This window comes from Hippocampus bargibanti, linkage group LG03 (genome assembly GCF_051943395.1).
Source record: "Hippocampus bargibanti isolate YZ-2025 linkage group LG03, ASM5194339v1, whole genome shotgun sequence".
Taxonomy (NCBI): Eukaryota; Metazoa; Chordata; class Actinopteri; order Syngnathiformes; family Syngnathidae; genus Hippocampus; species Hippocampus bargibanti.
The window spans coordinates 28,899,550-28,917,090 of NC_142736.1; the positions used below are offsets into that span (position 1 = coordinate 28,899,550).

The following is a 17,541-nucleotide window of genomic DNA, read 5'->3' on the forward strand; positions in this document are numbered from 1 at the left end:
CCCAACAATAACACTTGGTTCACTAAGCGCTGTTGATTTAGTCGGCAGTGTTTAGAGAATAACACCATAACATCAATTCATTCTGGCTGCATTATTTTTCTCAGTGTTGTGGAAACAGGAGTTCAGAAAATTCAGAGACATTATTCCACACATTAGACCACCTTAAAAAATAAAGCTCGAGGTAACACTGTATTTCATGTTAGGTTGAGTACTCGTATTTTGAAGGCCACTTGAGACATAATGTTTTGACAGGAAGTAAACATCTAGTCATTTTGTTCGGTTCTTTGTAAGCATATGAGTCACCATTTTCATCGAAAGTCATCGGCTCTTTTTTGACATGCCTTCGACATCACCGTCCGTAAGTTTATGTGTAAATATGAGAAGACTCATATTTGTTATGCATTTAGTGAAAATGATTCTGTTCGATGAGGAATTTGATGATGATGCTATAGCCGCGTTGCTATCTAGTTGAGCGTGCAGATCGCCTCTTTGTCTATTTTGAATGCTGTAAAGCTAATGTTAACCTCAGTTAGCATGTGCTGACCGCATCCTTTTCCGACTGTGTTTTGTAGATTTACTCCATCTATATTGGAAATTTGCTAAATAAATAGAAGCTTTAGAAGCTACATCCTGACCCACTTATTCAAGATGATTTAGGCTGTTTGTAAAATTGAAGTTTGATACACTCAAGGAGAGCAGTGCAACTGCCAATAGATTGTCAGTGTGGACGACGAACCAAAGGCATTGCGTCATTGTTCTGGAAATAAATCAAACCTCCATTCAAGTTGCTCACTCCACTTTCCGCATTTTGCAAATGATTTAAAAGGACGAAGAAAAACTAAGATGCTCCATCGATAAAAACAAGGAGTCTGAAAAAAAAGGACCACTTCAAGGAAAAGCGATTTTAAACAAATATTTCTCTTTTCCATTCTTGCGGGGCATGGAGATAAAGAATAGCAGATTGATTTAGTGGAAGAAGCATCAAAACAAGCAGCCCTTAAAGTATTCTGGGAGAGAAAAAAAATGGTCATGACGGATGAGTGGAGTGGATAAGAAGTGGCGATCGCTCGATGGATAAAGAGCAAGGGAGAGGAAGTGCTCAGTGACTGCCAGACTGGAGCTCTTTTGACAGCTTGCCGGTGCGCCAAGCATAAGGCCTGTCTCCTCTGCTAACATGCCAGCCGGCTGCATGTTACATGTGTGGGAGGGGTTTCGGGGGGCAGTTTGGGGTGATGTCGCTGGGCATGACATCTTGACACAGGCGCCAAGTTGACAAATAGCTGGAGGTTTCCCCTCTTGTCTGCTTTCTTCTACAGTGGCCCTCGTCGACTGAATGAAATGAAGGTTCCACATGGACGTGTGGGGGTTGACATTTCGGGATATGAGGGTGGGTAGCTCGGTGAGTGGGTGGAAGACTCAAATCTCAAAGGAAGACCAGGTGGCACTGGCCTTTGTCCAGACGCAACTATGTCATCGCTCCGCAGCAGTGAACTGCAATTTGAAGCTAATCAGAGTGTGAAGGAGTCAATAGAAACTGCAGCACAATCTATTTACCGGCAGTTAGATCAACAAGTAGGAGAGTTAAAGACATATTATAAAAGCCCATACGAGTCAAAGGAAGATGAAAAACAACAAACGAAATATATTAGCATATGCTGATAATTAGCTGATGCCCGTGTGTAAATTGGGATGAGACCATTTAAAGACCATTTAACTTATTCACAAATTTATTCGGGAATTGAAAATATGACGTTTAGCGTCATTCTCGAATTTGTTCGGGTTTTGTTTTTTTCATGCTTTGTTGCCGATAAAGCGCTGGCCAGGGCCTCTGGCAATGTTTTTTTTCCTTTCCACAAGGGGAAGCATTTCCCTTTTTCCCATGTTAGCGCTTTGTTCCAGCTTCAGCTGTTGTCAAACAGCTATATAAACCAATATGTATGTATTGCATTGCATTTTGGACAGCCACCCTCATTTCAAGCTCATATAAATCCAGACGCATATCATTTAGGAATTAACTCTGATGAAACTAAATATTCTGTGGTTCCTGGAATTCAAGTGACAATGACAAAAACCCTGGCACTAGAGTGGGCACACTTTTGCACGTCTGGTAGTGAATCAGTTAAACATTTTAACTCATAAAATAATCTCACAATGATTTTTTAAATTGTAAAATAATCTAACAATAATGTGTTTAGGCAGCCAGTGAAGGGGGTCCAGAATTGAAGTTATATGCTCCCTCTCACGAGCTCCGGTTTGTACTTTTCCAAGTATCGGTACTTTACATAGTTGGCTGACCGTTTTACTCCAATTCTTGTGAATCTTAAAGCTAATCAAAAATACTGTAAAATTGATTATATATTGTAATTATATGATTAGAATTTTATACTTACGAGCGGTTAAAAAGTAAACCCTAAAGAGTGCCCCTTAACAAAATGCACAAACAATACCTGCTTTAAGAATGTGCCATTCATTTCGATGATCTTTTTTTCCTCTACCATAACCTCTATTTGTTTCCAAAACAAGTTTAACTCTCCACACCCTAATCCTAGAACCCCCCCCTCCTGAAAATACCAGACAAACAAACCAAACTACATGTAAGTAAGTGAAAGTGAATGCTATTCAGCATCCATCTGTGAACTGCGGTACATCATGAACTGCGATTCTGAGCTGCTTCTCTGTGACTACTAGAGCGTCAGATAAGTGATTCACGGCCGGGGTACCGCGGGGGGCTTTAAGTGCTGCCGGTATGCCCCGGTGATGGGCCCGTATTGATTAATCCTTTCGCCCGCGTAACCTCCAGCTCACTTTGAGGCGTCCCTAGTGTACCCGAGTTCTTGCTGTGATTAATGCCCATCCCGCGAGCCTTCCCTGCGAACACGCCGTCGTGTCAGGCTAGATTTGTCAGCTCACCATTTATAGATTAGCTCAACTTCGGAGGCCGTTTTAATGTAAATCTGTTCTTTTTTTAAAAACATTCGGCAGATCCTTCTGGCAAGAAGCAGATGCGTTAAACAATCCCCATAGATAAGCAACAACGTGTTTGACTTTCTATCGTACGTCCTTCCTTGCATCTCCCGCTGTTGAAATAAAATTGTGTGAAATAAGAGGCGAGGGATGGGGAGAGGGGGCGGGGGTGTATCCTCACCGGGGTTTTTGTTAAAATATTTATAGGTCAGGGTTGGCTGGTTAAATTGAATATCTATGCCGATCTCATCCGCCTGTTTAACTTGCGCCTGGGCAAATATGTTTCCAAGGTGATAACCTTTTATGTACCGGTCTTCAGACTTCATTGAAATGCATCGCGATAAAAATGTGTCACACTCTGCATTGGAGCGCGCCGATACTCGATTATTCAAATGATAATTGACCGCCACCTGTAGACGCCTCGCATCCATTCATGAGTCAATCACTCTCCAGTGTTAAGATAGCACCTATTTCCCTTCCCCTCTGTGTCATTTACATTACAAACCCACAGTGAATGTCAAGTATCCAGGGCAGGGAAGAACGGGGCTGAGAAATATACAGCCACTTATGATTTTCCGTCTTTTTAATAATTTAAAGACTGTTGATGTGTGAATTACTGGTCTTGCTCCCATTCTAACAAATGACTTGATGTTAATCTTCATATATAATTTGTCTGATATAATGGCTTGCTGTCAAAGGCCAGATAAATTGACAGCCGCTATCCGCCACGTGTGGACGTTGGTCGGCTACCCACCCCCTGCCCACAGTCCTGGTGTAGAATAGATTCTTATTAAAAAATTAATACACGTTCAACACCTGATATTCTTGCGACTCCTCTTTGTGAGGACTGTAAAAATGAAGGTTATTTCCAAGCCAAACAACCAACAACAATGAAAGTACATTTGTATTTTTTTTTTCATACGCGGTGTTGCACAGCATGCTGACAATGAAATGCACATTTCGAAATAAATACACAATTTATCATGTGGTATAATGTATTTGCCAATGAACTGCTAAACAGCATTTTAGTTATTTTTTTCCATATGGCGCAGTGTGGACACTATATATTCATATTTAAATTCAATAACAATCTCATTTATGTGCAACATGAGATTGTCATAAATATCTCGGTCCTTTCCATGCCAAAACTACAATTAGAATACGGGTTGTGCTTTTTAGCTACTTTCATGAACAACTCTATTGTGTTATTACATATGCATGTTCATAAATTATTTCAAAGTCTGACGTATTTATGAAGCCGCAACGTGAGGAATCTTGTAAATTGAAGGTGATTTACACTCTGACATTGTTCCAATGCCATTAAAATATGAGGTATTTCCTGCAATAGAACTCCCAGCGCTAACGGATGTCTCCAATGACTACTAGCTAGTTCGCGCTAGTTAGCGAGTAGTCATGTGATCATAACTTGCTGTCAGTGACAACAAGTTAGTAGCTTGTCTGGTCCATCTACCTTCAATTTGCACCAATAAGTCAAAGTATGCGGACCAAGTGCACTCTTAATTAGGTTCACAGTCGAGAGGAGAATCAATGATCACGTGAGAGCACAATGAGAAGCGTGCAGATGTTATATTGGGAAACTGTAATGTAATGTTGGGAATCGAACTGATTTTCGACTCCCATAAAAATGGTGACGGTTGACATCTGCACCAATGTTGCGCTATTTGCATGAATCTCCTAATTGAAGGCGTGAAAAGCAGCGAGTGTTTGTTTAAAGTCATCCAAAGCACTATAATTAGCAGTGTTTAATTATGGAAATGGCTCGCCGAGGAGAATTTCAAACACACCCCCCCGTTCGTCAGGATCATTTGTCAGTGGGCCACAAAAAAATGAAATGCTCTCAGCTATGAAGGGTTCATATTTCAAGCTTATAGCTGCTAAAAGGTGTGCTCGGAAAATCAATTTTATGAAAGTCAGTTCAGCACTAAAGGGAGTTCTATGCAACTAAGCAATTTTCAAATAATGTCAGCGTGTGGTCTGATTCATGGTCGCTAACAAGACTTTGCTCTGCTTTCCCTGGGACATTATCCTCCAAGCATGGTTCAAAGATCAGCCTCTGCTTAGCGTAACTCCAATTTTAAGGCGCTGAATAGATGAGCGGTCCTCAATAAAGTTCCCCTGAAGAGCATTACAATGATGTCCTGTCCTTGACCTTGCACTCTGTAAACATGCACATATGCTTGCCATCCACACCGTAAATCCCATCACTTCCTTTGTCGGGGCCCACATCGTGAAAGATGAGGACACATATGCGAGGGGCGTCGCACTGGGAGACCACATCAGCCGACGGGAGCAAGCCACCCACTGTGCTAATGGCATCTTTTGGGGCTTCATTTGTGTCTTTTTGGGAATGCCAAGCTGGGGGAGCGCGGGGGTCACATATAAAAGCGTCTGCAGCCACATGATGTCGGAGTGGGGACGGCTGGCCCGCGCTCCTCACAGGGAATTCCCATTAGGCAGATTGATTGTTTCCTCTCCTCGACCGTTTTGATTCATGTCTTCCTTCGCTGCTCTAATGAACCATCAGCCGTATGGCACCACTCAGGGCATCTGTGCATCGACCTCGCGACTGTACGCAATAGCCTACTGGGAAAGACAGGTGGGGGAATGCAAATATACAGCATGCTGTCCCATGTTTTTGTATTGATTCCTCACGTAAAAGAAATGTGTAATAGCATAAAAACGAAAGGTTTTCCCCAAATGGTTCATTCCGCTTTGGTTCATTTCGGCACTATTCAAATCATGCTTACCTTTTAGGGATAGTGGTAGTGATGTCAGCCGCTTGTAGCGCGACACAATAAAAGCAAGATGGTTAAGTCAAAAGCAAAGAAGAAACGTGGCATGTCACATTGACTTGAAATTTCGGTTTTGATTACGTTGTTTTCCGTACTATAAGCGACTTCGGAGGGCGGCCCGGTAGTCGAGTGGTTAGCACACCGGCTTCACAGTGCAGAGGTTCGTGTCCCGGTCCGGCCTCCCTGTGTGGAGTTTGCACGTTCTCCCCAGGCCCGCGTGGGTTTTCTCTGGGTCCTCCGGTTTCCTCCCACTCTCCGAAAAGGGCATGGCATGGTCATAGCATGGCAGGCAGATTGACCACTCCAAATTGTCCCTAGGTGTGAGTGTGAGAGTGACTGTTGTACGTCTTTGTGTGCCCTGCGATTGGCTGGCAACCAATTCAGGGTGTCCCCCGCCTCGTGCCTGAAGACAGTTGTGATAGGCTCCAGCATCCCCCGCGACCCTAATGAGGAATAAGCGGTACGGAAAATGGATGGATGGATGCAGTGCGCATTATAAGAGACATAGAATAGAATGGCTACAATAGTGGCTGCGATTAATCTATGCATCCACTAAATGGAGCTATGCCAAAGGGAATACAAAACAATACAGTACAGACGCTCCCCAACTTACGAACGAGGTACGTTCTGAACGGTTGTTCGTAAGGTTAATTTGTTCATAAGTTGCTTCATATTTTGTAAGGTATGTTTAAAGATTTATATAAGTATGTTCTAGGCTTATATAAGCAACGTGTATTGTTTTGTACTTAAAAATAAAAAAAAATGATGTTTGGTCACTATGACGAACTGGGCTCAATGCCACACGTCGCTATTAGCGGCGGAAAGAAGCACTACTCGGAAAAAGGCGCGCAATACAAAATTTAACTTACACCATCTCTCTCCGCAAATTTTTCCACATTCCCGCAAAAATGTTCCTATGTACCTTTGTTCACAACTCGAATGTTTGTAAGTAGGGGAGTATCTGTACAATACAATACAATACAAAGAGCTTCTCAGAAAATTTCAAAAACTGTACTACAGTCAACAAATCAGAATATTGATGCATATATAAGGCACATTAGATGATAAGGCGCACTGTCTTTTGAGAAAATTAAATGCTTTTAAGTGCACCTTATAATACGAAAAATACAATACGCTGGTCAACACATTTTAAGAAAGCTTCAACGGTTTGATTTTATTTAATGTAGTTTTAAGCCAAGTTATCTTTACTGGATATTTAAAACAATGTCATTGTAAGTTAATGTACAGCTTGGATATTTAATTACATAATTCTTTCACATAGCACAAAGATCTAGCACAAACACCTCTTCACAGGCAATGTGGCATATTCAAGAGTTTTAGTCTACTCAACGTTATAATGCAAGCATTTGAAATACAATTTGCATCACATGTTGATTGTTGTTGATCTATGTTTTGGAACATTTTCTTCAGGATTTATATGGGGTGGGATTTTGGGCTGTACAGATGCACCATAGAAAATCATTCAGCGCTTTTGAAGAGGCCATATAATCATTTTTTCAAGCGACCGAGCTGCTTTCGTAGTGCAACTAGAGGTAATATGGATGCCGATTATCAAAAAAATATTATCAAAAGCTTTATCCGTTCACCCAGATCAACCATAAAAATGCATTTCGTCCGGTTGCAATGGCATGAAATAGTTGAACCAAGTTTTATATTTGTATCTATTCTTTGTCATTCCAATCCTTCCGCCATGTTCTGTCGAGACACAAATTTTATGAGAGCCTTGCCGCTTGGCAGAACTGCGGTGTCACAATCAAGTTTACTTCGCCAAAAGCGGGCATACAAACGCGTGACAATTCTGCAGAAATACGTCATTGTCTCTGCCAGGTGGAAATACAAGCAATCAATTGTTACATTATAGTATAATTTTCTATTAGCTTCTGTTGTGTCATTTTCGTTTTCTTACAGGACTGAATCAACTGCAAAGAAGATAAATAAACCTTTACCGTGTTATTTGTGCAGTCATTTATCATGATCAATTTAATAGCTCTTTCAGCGTCCCCTTTCATTGGCCAATGATTGGGCGTGGCTGGCAATTTCTTTCATTAGCGATGGGGAACAAATTGGACTTAGCAACAAATGGGCGGGGTAAACGTGTATCAGGATCAATCCGGTTGAAGTTTTTACAGCGAGACAATAATTGCTGGTCATAACACTGCAATGGACAGACAAAGTTTCATTTGGATGCATTTAAGACTTGAACTGAAAGTTATTTTTTTCCTTGCTTTCTGGTCAGTTTTGACATGGGCCAAGCTTCTGTCAAAATATGAACTGTGCCAAATCTGTGTACTTTTTGAAACCTCTCCTGATGGGTGCTACAAGGCCTCAACAGACATGATCATTGTATGTGGAGGAAGCTGTCTCTAGAGGTCACTGCAGTTCCATGGGTGACACTTTAAACAACATTCATTTCCATTTACCTCACAAAGTGTGTGTGGGCGTGTTCGCGTGTGGTTGTTGAGGGTGTGTGTGTGTGTGTGTGTGTGTTTGCGAACTCACGGGTTTTCAGAGGCTGCAGATTAAAATCCACATGCCTCTGTGTTGGACGCTAATAGCAGTCATTTCACACTGGTCAGAAACACACTGTAAAAATATCTGCTGATGCACAATGTGAGAAATAAAAGGTGTCCATGAGAACAGGATACTGTTTTATATTTGGCTACAGGATGTGTTGAATCTATTTTTTAAGCATTGGAAAACTAAAAGACACGAGAGTAACCTTGGGGGATGGGGGGGGGGGGGGATTCTGAAAACAGTGTTTGATTTTCAAGTTCCATCATAGTTCAATGATTTAAACCATTACGGATCATCTATCTGAAGCTGTTTGTCGGTCTGTTTGTCGGTCTGTCGGTCTGTCCGTCTGTCTGTCTAGATATCTTGCCATCTTGCTATCTCGCCATCTATCTATACATTTATTTTTCAACACCAAAATTATTTCAGGATTGTCTGTTTTTTTCCTTAGTAGGGGCACAAAGCTTTCAGGCCCCATTTTGTTGTTTCTAGAATAAAAGCTACTTTCACTGTACCCGCCTTCCTCTCTGCATCCAATAAGTGTAGTACTTTTAATGGTGTATAAGGCTGCATTATATGTTTCCCTGCCCTCAAAAACATGCCGCGGGGCACCGCTTTGCCACTAATTCTATTACCCAGAGTTATTTTGAAAAAGCCCAAACATCTACAGTGTATTGTATACTGAAATCTGCTCTTCCACAAGCTTTGTTTGCGTTGTGGTCGTGGCAGCAGCAACAGCAGCAACTCATTGGGCCACCATGCCAAGTTCAAAATTAGTAACAAATTTAATATGAGCTCCTCTGGCATCCAGCGCGAATGGCCCAACATAGAAACCCCAACAAAAATCCGGAGCAGATGCAGAAAATGACGAGTGTGATGAGGCTAAGCGAGCTGAAGTGCTAACATAAGCGCTAAAATGTCTTTTGGCAGCATTGTACTATTGTTGCAAGGCCTCGAAAGCAAGCCAAAAACGATAAACAAAAAGCATGAGTTGAAACTGGGGTTGCAAACCTATCTCAAGTGGTCCATATAGGGCCATCTATCAATTCCAATTGGCCCATTGTGCAATATTTTGAACGAGATGAAAATCTGAAACAGGTAAAATTGTGGGCTATTGTGTGCTTTTCCCTAAAACAAGCAGTTATTTACTGTAATTTTTTATATTAATATGTATGGAACCGGTAATCTGATGACCTTGTAAATGGAATATGAATTGTCGCAATGTCAAAATTCATCAATTATACTGTTGAAAATTTCCCCATTGTGGGACTATTAAAGACTTTCTTATTCTGATTTTTATATTAACCCATTTATAACGAGCGTATTCATATGAACACAGATACTTTCTTTGTTTTTTTGCCACATTAATTACTGATTTGCTGTGGTGACCTTGAAGGGAAAAGCTGAAAGGAAAATAAGATACTGTATATAATTAGATTATTGTTTTGTAACCTATTTGAGACTATTTTTGATTTTATTTTGAATTTATCAGTATTCATATGAACACACTTGACGTAAATGGGTTAATTCCTTGAGGTAGTTTGTGACATAATCCACAATAAAGGTCTATAAAAGCAATCCATGAAAAGGATGCAGACAACTATTTTTTTTAATATATAAAATTGTAAATTGTAAAAAAAATATTTGTCTCTACTGTACTTGTCAATGTATATTTATTACAATGTTATTTTAATGCTCATGTTATTTTACTTAGATTATTTTCTTTCTTGAAAGCGGTAACAGGAAAAAAAATTAAACTTTTATAATACACCCTGTTAAATAACCTACAGTATTTGAATGTATCAAAACCGGGGAGAAAAATAGTGATTGTCATTTGATATCAATTTATTCAAAAAAAAAATTAATACGAACCCAAATTGCAAAGTCCTTTAATTTTTTTTTTTATTTAATCCAACCCGGGATTGACTTGAATGTAGTTTGACCTCGGACCAGCAGAGGGAATTTATCACTGTTGCTACTTGATGATTATGACTGATAGCACGAGCAATGTACCACTTATTATTTTAGATAATGGTAGGGCCTCTTTGATGTCTCATTTATTAGCATCAGGGAGATAAAGGGTCCAAAATCCTGAGGAACAGGTTAGACACAGGGTGTGGGGGTTGGGTGCTTAAATATCAGTCAGCGCACATGAAAGTGTGAATTGGAACGCTGACAGGCATCAGTTATAGCGGGAATAAGATTGGCCAATAAAAATAATCATGATGCGCCATCATTTCACATAGCTCGGGGCTGCAAGAGACAGTGGAGGCTTGTGTTTTTTATGAGCCTCTATAAATGGGTGAAAGTGGAGAATGTGTGGTCTTTGGATGCACCCTCCTTCTCTTTGTCATTGTTTACCTTGCCGCTGCAGAATGTGGAGCGTGTCAGGACTGCCCAGTCGTTGCCGCCTCCGTGTCAACGGTTGGCATGCGAGTGCTGCAAACAAGCGCTTTTAGCTCAGAGTTGTGGCCGACGTCTCAATCGTGCTTATGCCAGGCCGTTTATTTTCTTATAAAGAAAGCCATTTTGTTTCCCCAGACACACGACAGCAGCCATGCAGCGCATTTAAAAGAAGGGCCCATTTGAATTACAGTCGGGGAGGCTTGGCCACATGTCATAAATTACTTTTGTTTGTATTCCGACATGGGCCTCTTGTGATTTGAGTCGTCGTAAGGTCATCACTCAGTGTGTTTGCATGCATGCTTTCGTAGCTTTGACTATGATCGTGTCAAAGTTGAACACAACTTACTTCTGGATGATGTTTACATGCTGATTCTGAAACTTTGGAATTCGCAGCGTCAAACTGTTGCCAAAATTCACTTTTAACTGTAGAGGAAGAAAACAATTACAGTAGAAGAAAATATTGTGTTCGTTTTCTGGCTTCCTTTGTGGAGTTTGTATGTTCTTGTACTGGGCATGAAAATAGAGCCCTCAGTCTCAAATGTAATAACATTTGGCCGTAGCTGCTCCTCGTGCATTTAAGGTTTATACTCTTACTTGCGAAATATAAAAGAATTATAAGTTGCGATGGAGATCAAGTTAGTGTCATCTAGGGTTGATATGTTATATGCTCTAAGCATAATTATACATTTCCAAAATGGTATGTAAAGATATAAATGAAAAAATTACATATTAGCACACTGTATCAGTAGCGAGCTGCATACGCAAATACATTTTGTGTTGATTTAATGGCAGTTTGGTCAACCCACAATGGTTGTAGGAGGATATGAAATGGATTTGGTTGGAGATTTACTGTTAAAGCCATTTTCAAGATGAACTTTTCAAGAAAAAATAGACATCATTAAGTAAGGCCCGTCAGTTATTTACTTGCCAATGCTACCCTCCAGTGGACTTGTAGTAAATCACACCACACTTTTTTCAGTTTGGATTGATTCAGATGTAGAACTACTGAAGGCCTCGCAATGAAATCCACGGCCCGCCACTAACCAAAACTGTGCAAAAACTGCTGTTAACACCCTTAGCCCATTGAGTACTTGCCAATGCCAATGAAGCTAATATGGAAGGAGTAGCGAATGTGCAGGTAGCGCAGGCACTTCATTATAGGTGCCACTACCGACTCATTTCGAAGGAGTGGAGGGAAAAAAAAACAGCTCGCGAGGAGCTCTGCAGCCATCAAAAGTGCGCCGGTAGTGTTGGCACTGGCTCAGGAAATTGGAGACATAGATTGGACACAATTGCGACGTTTTTGCCATCTGCTAGCCCAAATGGAGTGCTCAGCTGAACCTCACTTTTCATAACGATGACAATGAGAAAGGCCATTGTGACATTTTTTATCCTCAGTTGTCCTGAAGCTGTCAATGACCAATCTCAATGCTCAATTCACTTGTTTCAAAAATCAGTATTCCCCATTAAAATTAATTTCAATGTTATTTCATCACACCCCAGCCAAAAACACAATTGTTCCCAATGTTTTTAATAAAATATCTTAACTCATTCACTGCCATTCACAAATTTACTCGGGATTTGAAAATACGACGTAGGGCGCCATTCCCGAATTTTTTTCTACTATTTTGGGTGTCGATAAAACGCAGGCCATGTCCTTTGGCAATGTTTTTCCCTTCCACAATAGGGCAGCATTTGCTTTTTTACCATGTTAGCGCTTTGTTCCAGCTTCAGCTGTTGTCAATGCGCTATATAAACCAACATGTATGTTTTGCATTGTATTTTGGACAGACACCCTCATTTCAAGCTCATACAACTCCAGATCCATGTAATTTAGGAATGAATTCTTATTTCTTATGAAAGAAGAGAGTAAGGTTTTTTACGCTGCGACAAATGTTTATGTAGTCCTAAAACTCAATATTATGTGGGTCCTGGAATTCGAGTGACAATGACAAAAACCCTGGCACTGCAGTAGATACATTTTTGCACATCGTCTGGCAGTGAATGAGTTAATATGGATCCTATTAACTCTTAAAAGACTAATTAAAATTTGGTTTTGACCGAAGTTGGACCTTACCCCAAAAACGACCATAAATGGTGTAATCAAAATGTTTAGCTGGATAATTGCTGTTATGTTTTGTTTCACTGGTGACTGTAAAATTGAAGCAGATGCCCAAAATCTAGAGGAAGAAAAACAGAAGGAACGAAGGAGATTAAAAAGGAGATGTGTGTATGGAATAGGGATTATAAAAAGGCATTAAAATGACACAGAAGATTATGCTGATGCTCATGACGCTATTCCCCGGTAAGGTCAGTGGCCATCAAAACGGACAAACAAAACCGGACAAACAAGATATCAGGAATTTAACACTTAACAGAGAAGTCAAAGCCTCTTTGGTGCCGAAATTTCAGATTGTTTGCTTTTTACTGCGTGAAAGGTTTGTTTACTTCCACCAGTGAGCTGAAGTGCACACAAGAAAAACCGAAAGGCTGATTTTTTTTGTTTTTATATGCCATACAGTCATGGAAAAACATATTTTGGATTATTACTGTGCATTTCTAAAGCATCTTTTGACTTCTTCCCCGTTCCACAGGAAATGTTACATTGACTTATTAAAAAAAATAATAAAATAGACTGTACGTTAGACCAGAACTCCTGCTGAGGGAGAAACGATATTTTCATAAGGGAGTGATCGTAGTCCAAGCCGAGGTCTGAACTCGTCGAGTGAGCTGCTGTGCGTGTTTTCAAAGAAAACACGGCAATCCAAACTCTCAGCGTCCCCAGAGAACCATTTGCACTCCTTCCAGTAGTTACACAGTCCGAGCAGCTTAAATGACCTCTCGCTGCATTTCACTGCTTCCACTGACAAGCGGGAGAGAGTGTGACAGGCTAAGTTGCTTAAAAAAAATTCTATGGAAACAAATAGATGGCAAAATATTGATGGAAATTGTTTAAAAAAATATTCAGAGGCTGTCAGAAATTATAAAAATCAGATGCAAGCTATAGTTGTCACTTGTTTGCGAGTCCGCTGTTTAGTCTTTGGTAAGTAAAAATGATGTTCGTTGAGATCTTGGCCAATAATAATTATGTGATATGTTTGCCTTCAAAAAGTCTCAAATTTGAAACAGATGGAACATTTCACTTGCGGCTTCAGCTTGTTAACCATTTCAAAGCTACAGATGACGAGTTTTTCATAACATCACTGCATCTGTCTTTGGTTATTTTTTTATGTCACTCGTTGCTATGCAGATTGGTAGTTCATAAATGAAAGAGAGAAAAAAAAAACAATACAATACATATTGATTTATATAGGGCTTTAACAACCGCTGAAGCTGGAACAAATCGCTTAACATGGACAGCTATTATATACAGGAAATAAAGCAGTCACAAAGATAGTAGAAAGCACCAGGGAGTGGAACCAAAATCAAGTCGGAATCATGCGGACTCGAATGCCAATGAGTAGAAGTGAGTTTTGAGACGTGTTTTAAAAATAGGCAGCGAGGGGACTTGCCGAATGTTCAGTGGCAGGTCATTCCAGAGATTGAGACCAGCAACTGAAAAGGCTTGATCACTTCTGAGCCTCTGTCTAGTTTTTGGCAGAACTAATAATGTCTGGTCAGCAGACCTGAGGCCTCAGGAAGGTGTGTAGGGGTAGAGGAGTAAGTAAGTAAGTAAGTAAGTAGGTAGGTAGGTAAGTAAGCAAGTAATCTATCACAGTAATGCTAACCTGTGCAGTAAGACCAGAACAGGAGTGATGTGTGCCCTCCTGCTAGTTTGGGTTAAGGAGGAGCGAGGTCATTTACAGATTTGAAGACAAATAATACAATCCAGTGAAGGGATTCCAGAGTAGGAGTATTATGCTCCTTCTTACGAGTACCAGTCAAGACGTGAGCAGCAGCATTCTGGACCAGCTGAAGACGCTTCATGGAGGATTGACTGACTCCAAAGTTGAGCATATGACCGTTATGGAGCCGAGATGTGACAAAGGCATGAATAACTGCTTCAAGGTCTTCATGTGAAAGGAGAGGTTTTATTTTCGCCAGCTGACGACGATGAAAGAAGCTGGATTTAACAACACCACCAATTTGGCGGTCAAGTTTAAATAAATTGTCGTCCTTGGAGAAGATTTTCCAGGGTTTGGAGGTTTGGCGGAGTTACCTTTTGACGACAGTAAGTGAATGTCATGATTCAAACCCATTTAAGAAAAAAGCAACTAGTTTGATGAACTTATCAAGAGTTTGTCAATGATCTGATTTGCTGCGAGAGGTCAGATCACGGACCATAGTAGAGCGATGCCCCCAAAGAGCGTAATCGGTCCGGGGTTTAAACGCAGAACAACTTTCCTGGGAAATGGCGGCACACCGGCATTAATTTGTGCCACGGTCAATTAGCGTCACATCGACGGACAAATGTGACCAAGACAAAGGTGTTGGAGTAGATCAGAGACCGGCGCTGATTCGGGAATGGAGGCCGGGATGTTTTGGGACATGAGGAACGGGTCAAACACAGGCTAGAGAACATCCGACCTCAGGAAGCGTACAAAGCCAGCTTTTCATTCGGGCTGGCTTGTAATTGTCTTTGACAAAACTCATTAGCAGGGACCTTGTAGCGACATCGGCAATGTGAAATTCCACGGTGAGAGACATGAACCCAAACAATATGGCATCCTCATTGCATTGAGCAAATGTAATGAAGGGTGCACGTTGAACTCGAAAGTGCCCGATTTGCCCGGCGTGGGACACATCAAATGGCACCTCTTTGCCGGCATTTTTGTCAGTCGTCCGGCCAAAACGATTGTTTGCCTTGTTGTTGTTGTTGTTGTTACTCAGGCTTACTCTTTCGGCCAAGAGTCTGGCGCTGTCCTGTCATAATAATTCTGATTCTTTGTACGCGGTGACCACCGGCTCATTAAACGGGAGGCCTTAGTGGGTCATGATGGATGCCACCCGATGGTACTTTGTCAGAAGTTAACCCATCGTGGACATCCAATGATTTCTCTACACGATGCAAACAGGCATTGTGTTCGTGGACGTGAGCCTTTGGTGACCCGGCTCGCGGGGCTAATACAAATGCGGCAGTAGTTGACGCTTCTTCCCAAATGACGCCAAGGTCTGAAAACGTGTTTTACATTTTGGATTATAACTGTTGATTTTAGAAACCATCGCTGTGGGTGAGAAGTTTGCATATACCCATTTAGAAACATTTTAATTACAATTGGGTTATCCAATCTCACGTGACGTGGACCGTTAGAAAAAAAATCCCTCTCTTTTTCTCTCTATCGCTCTCTTTCTCTCTCTCTTTCTCTCCCTCTCTCTCCTTCTGTCTCTCCCTCTCCCTCTCTCTCTCTCTCTCTCTCTCTCTCTATTTCTCTTTCTGTCTCTCGCTCTCTCTCTCTGTTTCTGTCCCTCTCGCTCTCTCTCCTCTCTTCTTTCTCTCTCTTTCTCTTTCCGTCTCTCTCGCTCTCTCTCTCTGTTTCTGTCCCTCTCGCTCTCTCTCTCTTCTTTCTCTCCCACTTTCTCTCTCTCTTGCTCTCTTTTTCTCTCTTTTTCTCCAGCTGTCACTCTCCTCTCTTCTTTCTCTGTCCTTATCTCTTTCTCTCTCTCTCCCTCTCTTTCTCTCTCTGTCTCTCTCTCACTCTTTTTGTTTCTCTATCTTTCTCTGTCCTTATCTCTTTCTCTCTCTCTCCCTCTCTTTCTCTCTCTGTCTTTCTCTCACTCTTTTTCTTTCTCTATCTTTCTCTTTATGTCACTCTCTCTATCTCCTTTCTTACTCTGTTTCTTTCTCTCTGTGTCTGTCTCTCCCTCTCTCTATATATATATATATATATATATATATATATATATATATATATATATATATATATATATATATATATATATATAGTGGTTGCAACAGATCCCGGGAACAACATCGGATATCTCGGTCCAGAAAAGCGCAGTGCTGGGAACAGCACGGATACTGCGCAGAACCCTCAAGCTTCCTGGCCTCTGGTGGAGGACCCGAGCTGAAATGGGGACAGACACCACCCATGGTGGGTGAGACGAGGATTTTTTATATATATATATATATATAATTTCCATGATAAAGTAAAATAAACAAGTGGACGGTCGTTCTAACCTGCTTAATCTGACACTATGTTTTCTGACACTGGAAAAGAGCATAGTTAATGAGACCCACAAGAAATTCAGTGATGTCAGCAGGGCGGGGCACATGGTGGTCGACTGATTTCTGCCGTCACATTTCACAAGCGATGTCACTTATGAATAATTTGATCAAACCTATTTAACCAGTCATGTTTATCCTTGCATGTTTTTTTTGCTCATGTGTGCCCCATTCTTAGATTATGGCAAATCTGTTTTGGATTATGCATGGGGGAGACCCCACCCAACTCACAGTCCCTCTGGCCTCGCATTCTTCTCCCCCCTCCCTTCCCATATGAAAAATGTAATTTACCAAGATGAACGTGTTATGGGGAGATTTGCACATCCGCATTGAAGCTACCTAAGGAATTTATTATGAGGAAACATGAAACTTTATCACTGATTTCATGTCTGACCTCAGATTAGACATGTCGAACAAATACGATGCCCCTCCCCCGACCCCCCTACCCCTCATACCCCTCCTTAAAAATGCGCTTAAAATATTTCAATCTTTTGTCCTTTTAAAGCTGCTCATAATATTAGGTTGAGTTTTAGAAGGGGTTTGAGGTCAGGCCTCACAGATTCTTGCACACCCAAATGACCCTAGCATTGTTTAATCACTTTGCTTTGTGTGCGAGGGTAATTTCTTTTTAAAATCCCAATATGATATGCCATTTTATTTATT

The 17,541-nt window shown here is 41.0% G+C and overlaps 1 long non-coding RNA gene across 3 annotated transcripts in view; it reads left to right on the forward strand.

The window, feature by feature from the left end:
* Positions 1–295: 295 nt before the first annotated feature.
* LOC148900912 (uncharacterized) overlaps positions 296–17,541 on the forward strand; it is a 99,716-nt gene continuing 82,470 nt past the window's right edge. For 2 of the 3 annotated variants that reach the window (XR_016114531.1, XR_016114529.1), the window contains exon 1: positions 296–358. This is a non-coding gene — a long non-coding RNA (uncharacterized LOC148900912). Of the gene's footprint in view, positions 359–1,324; positions 1,388–17,541 lie in introns of those variants that run through there. The other variant, XR_016114532.1, reaches the window with a different exon arrangement.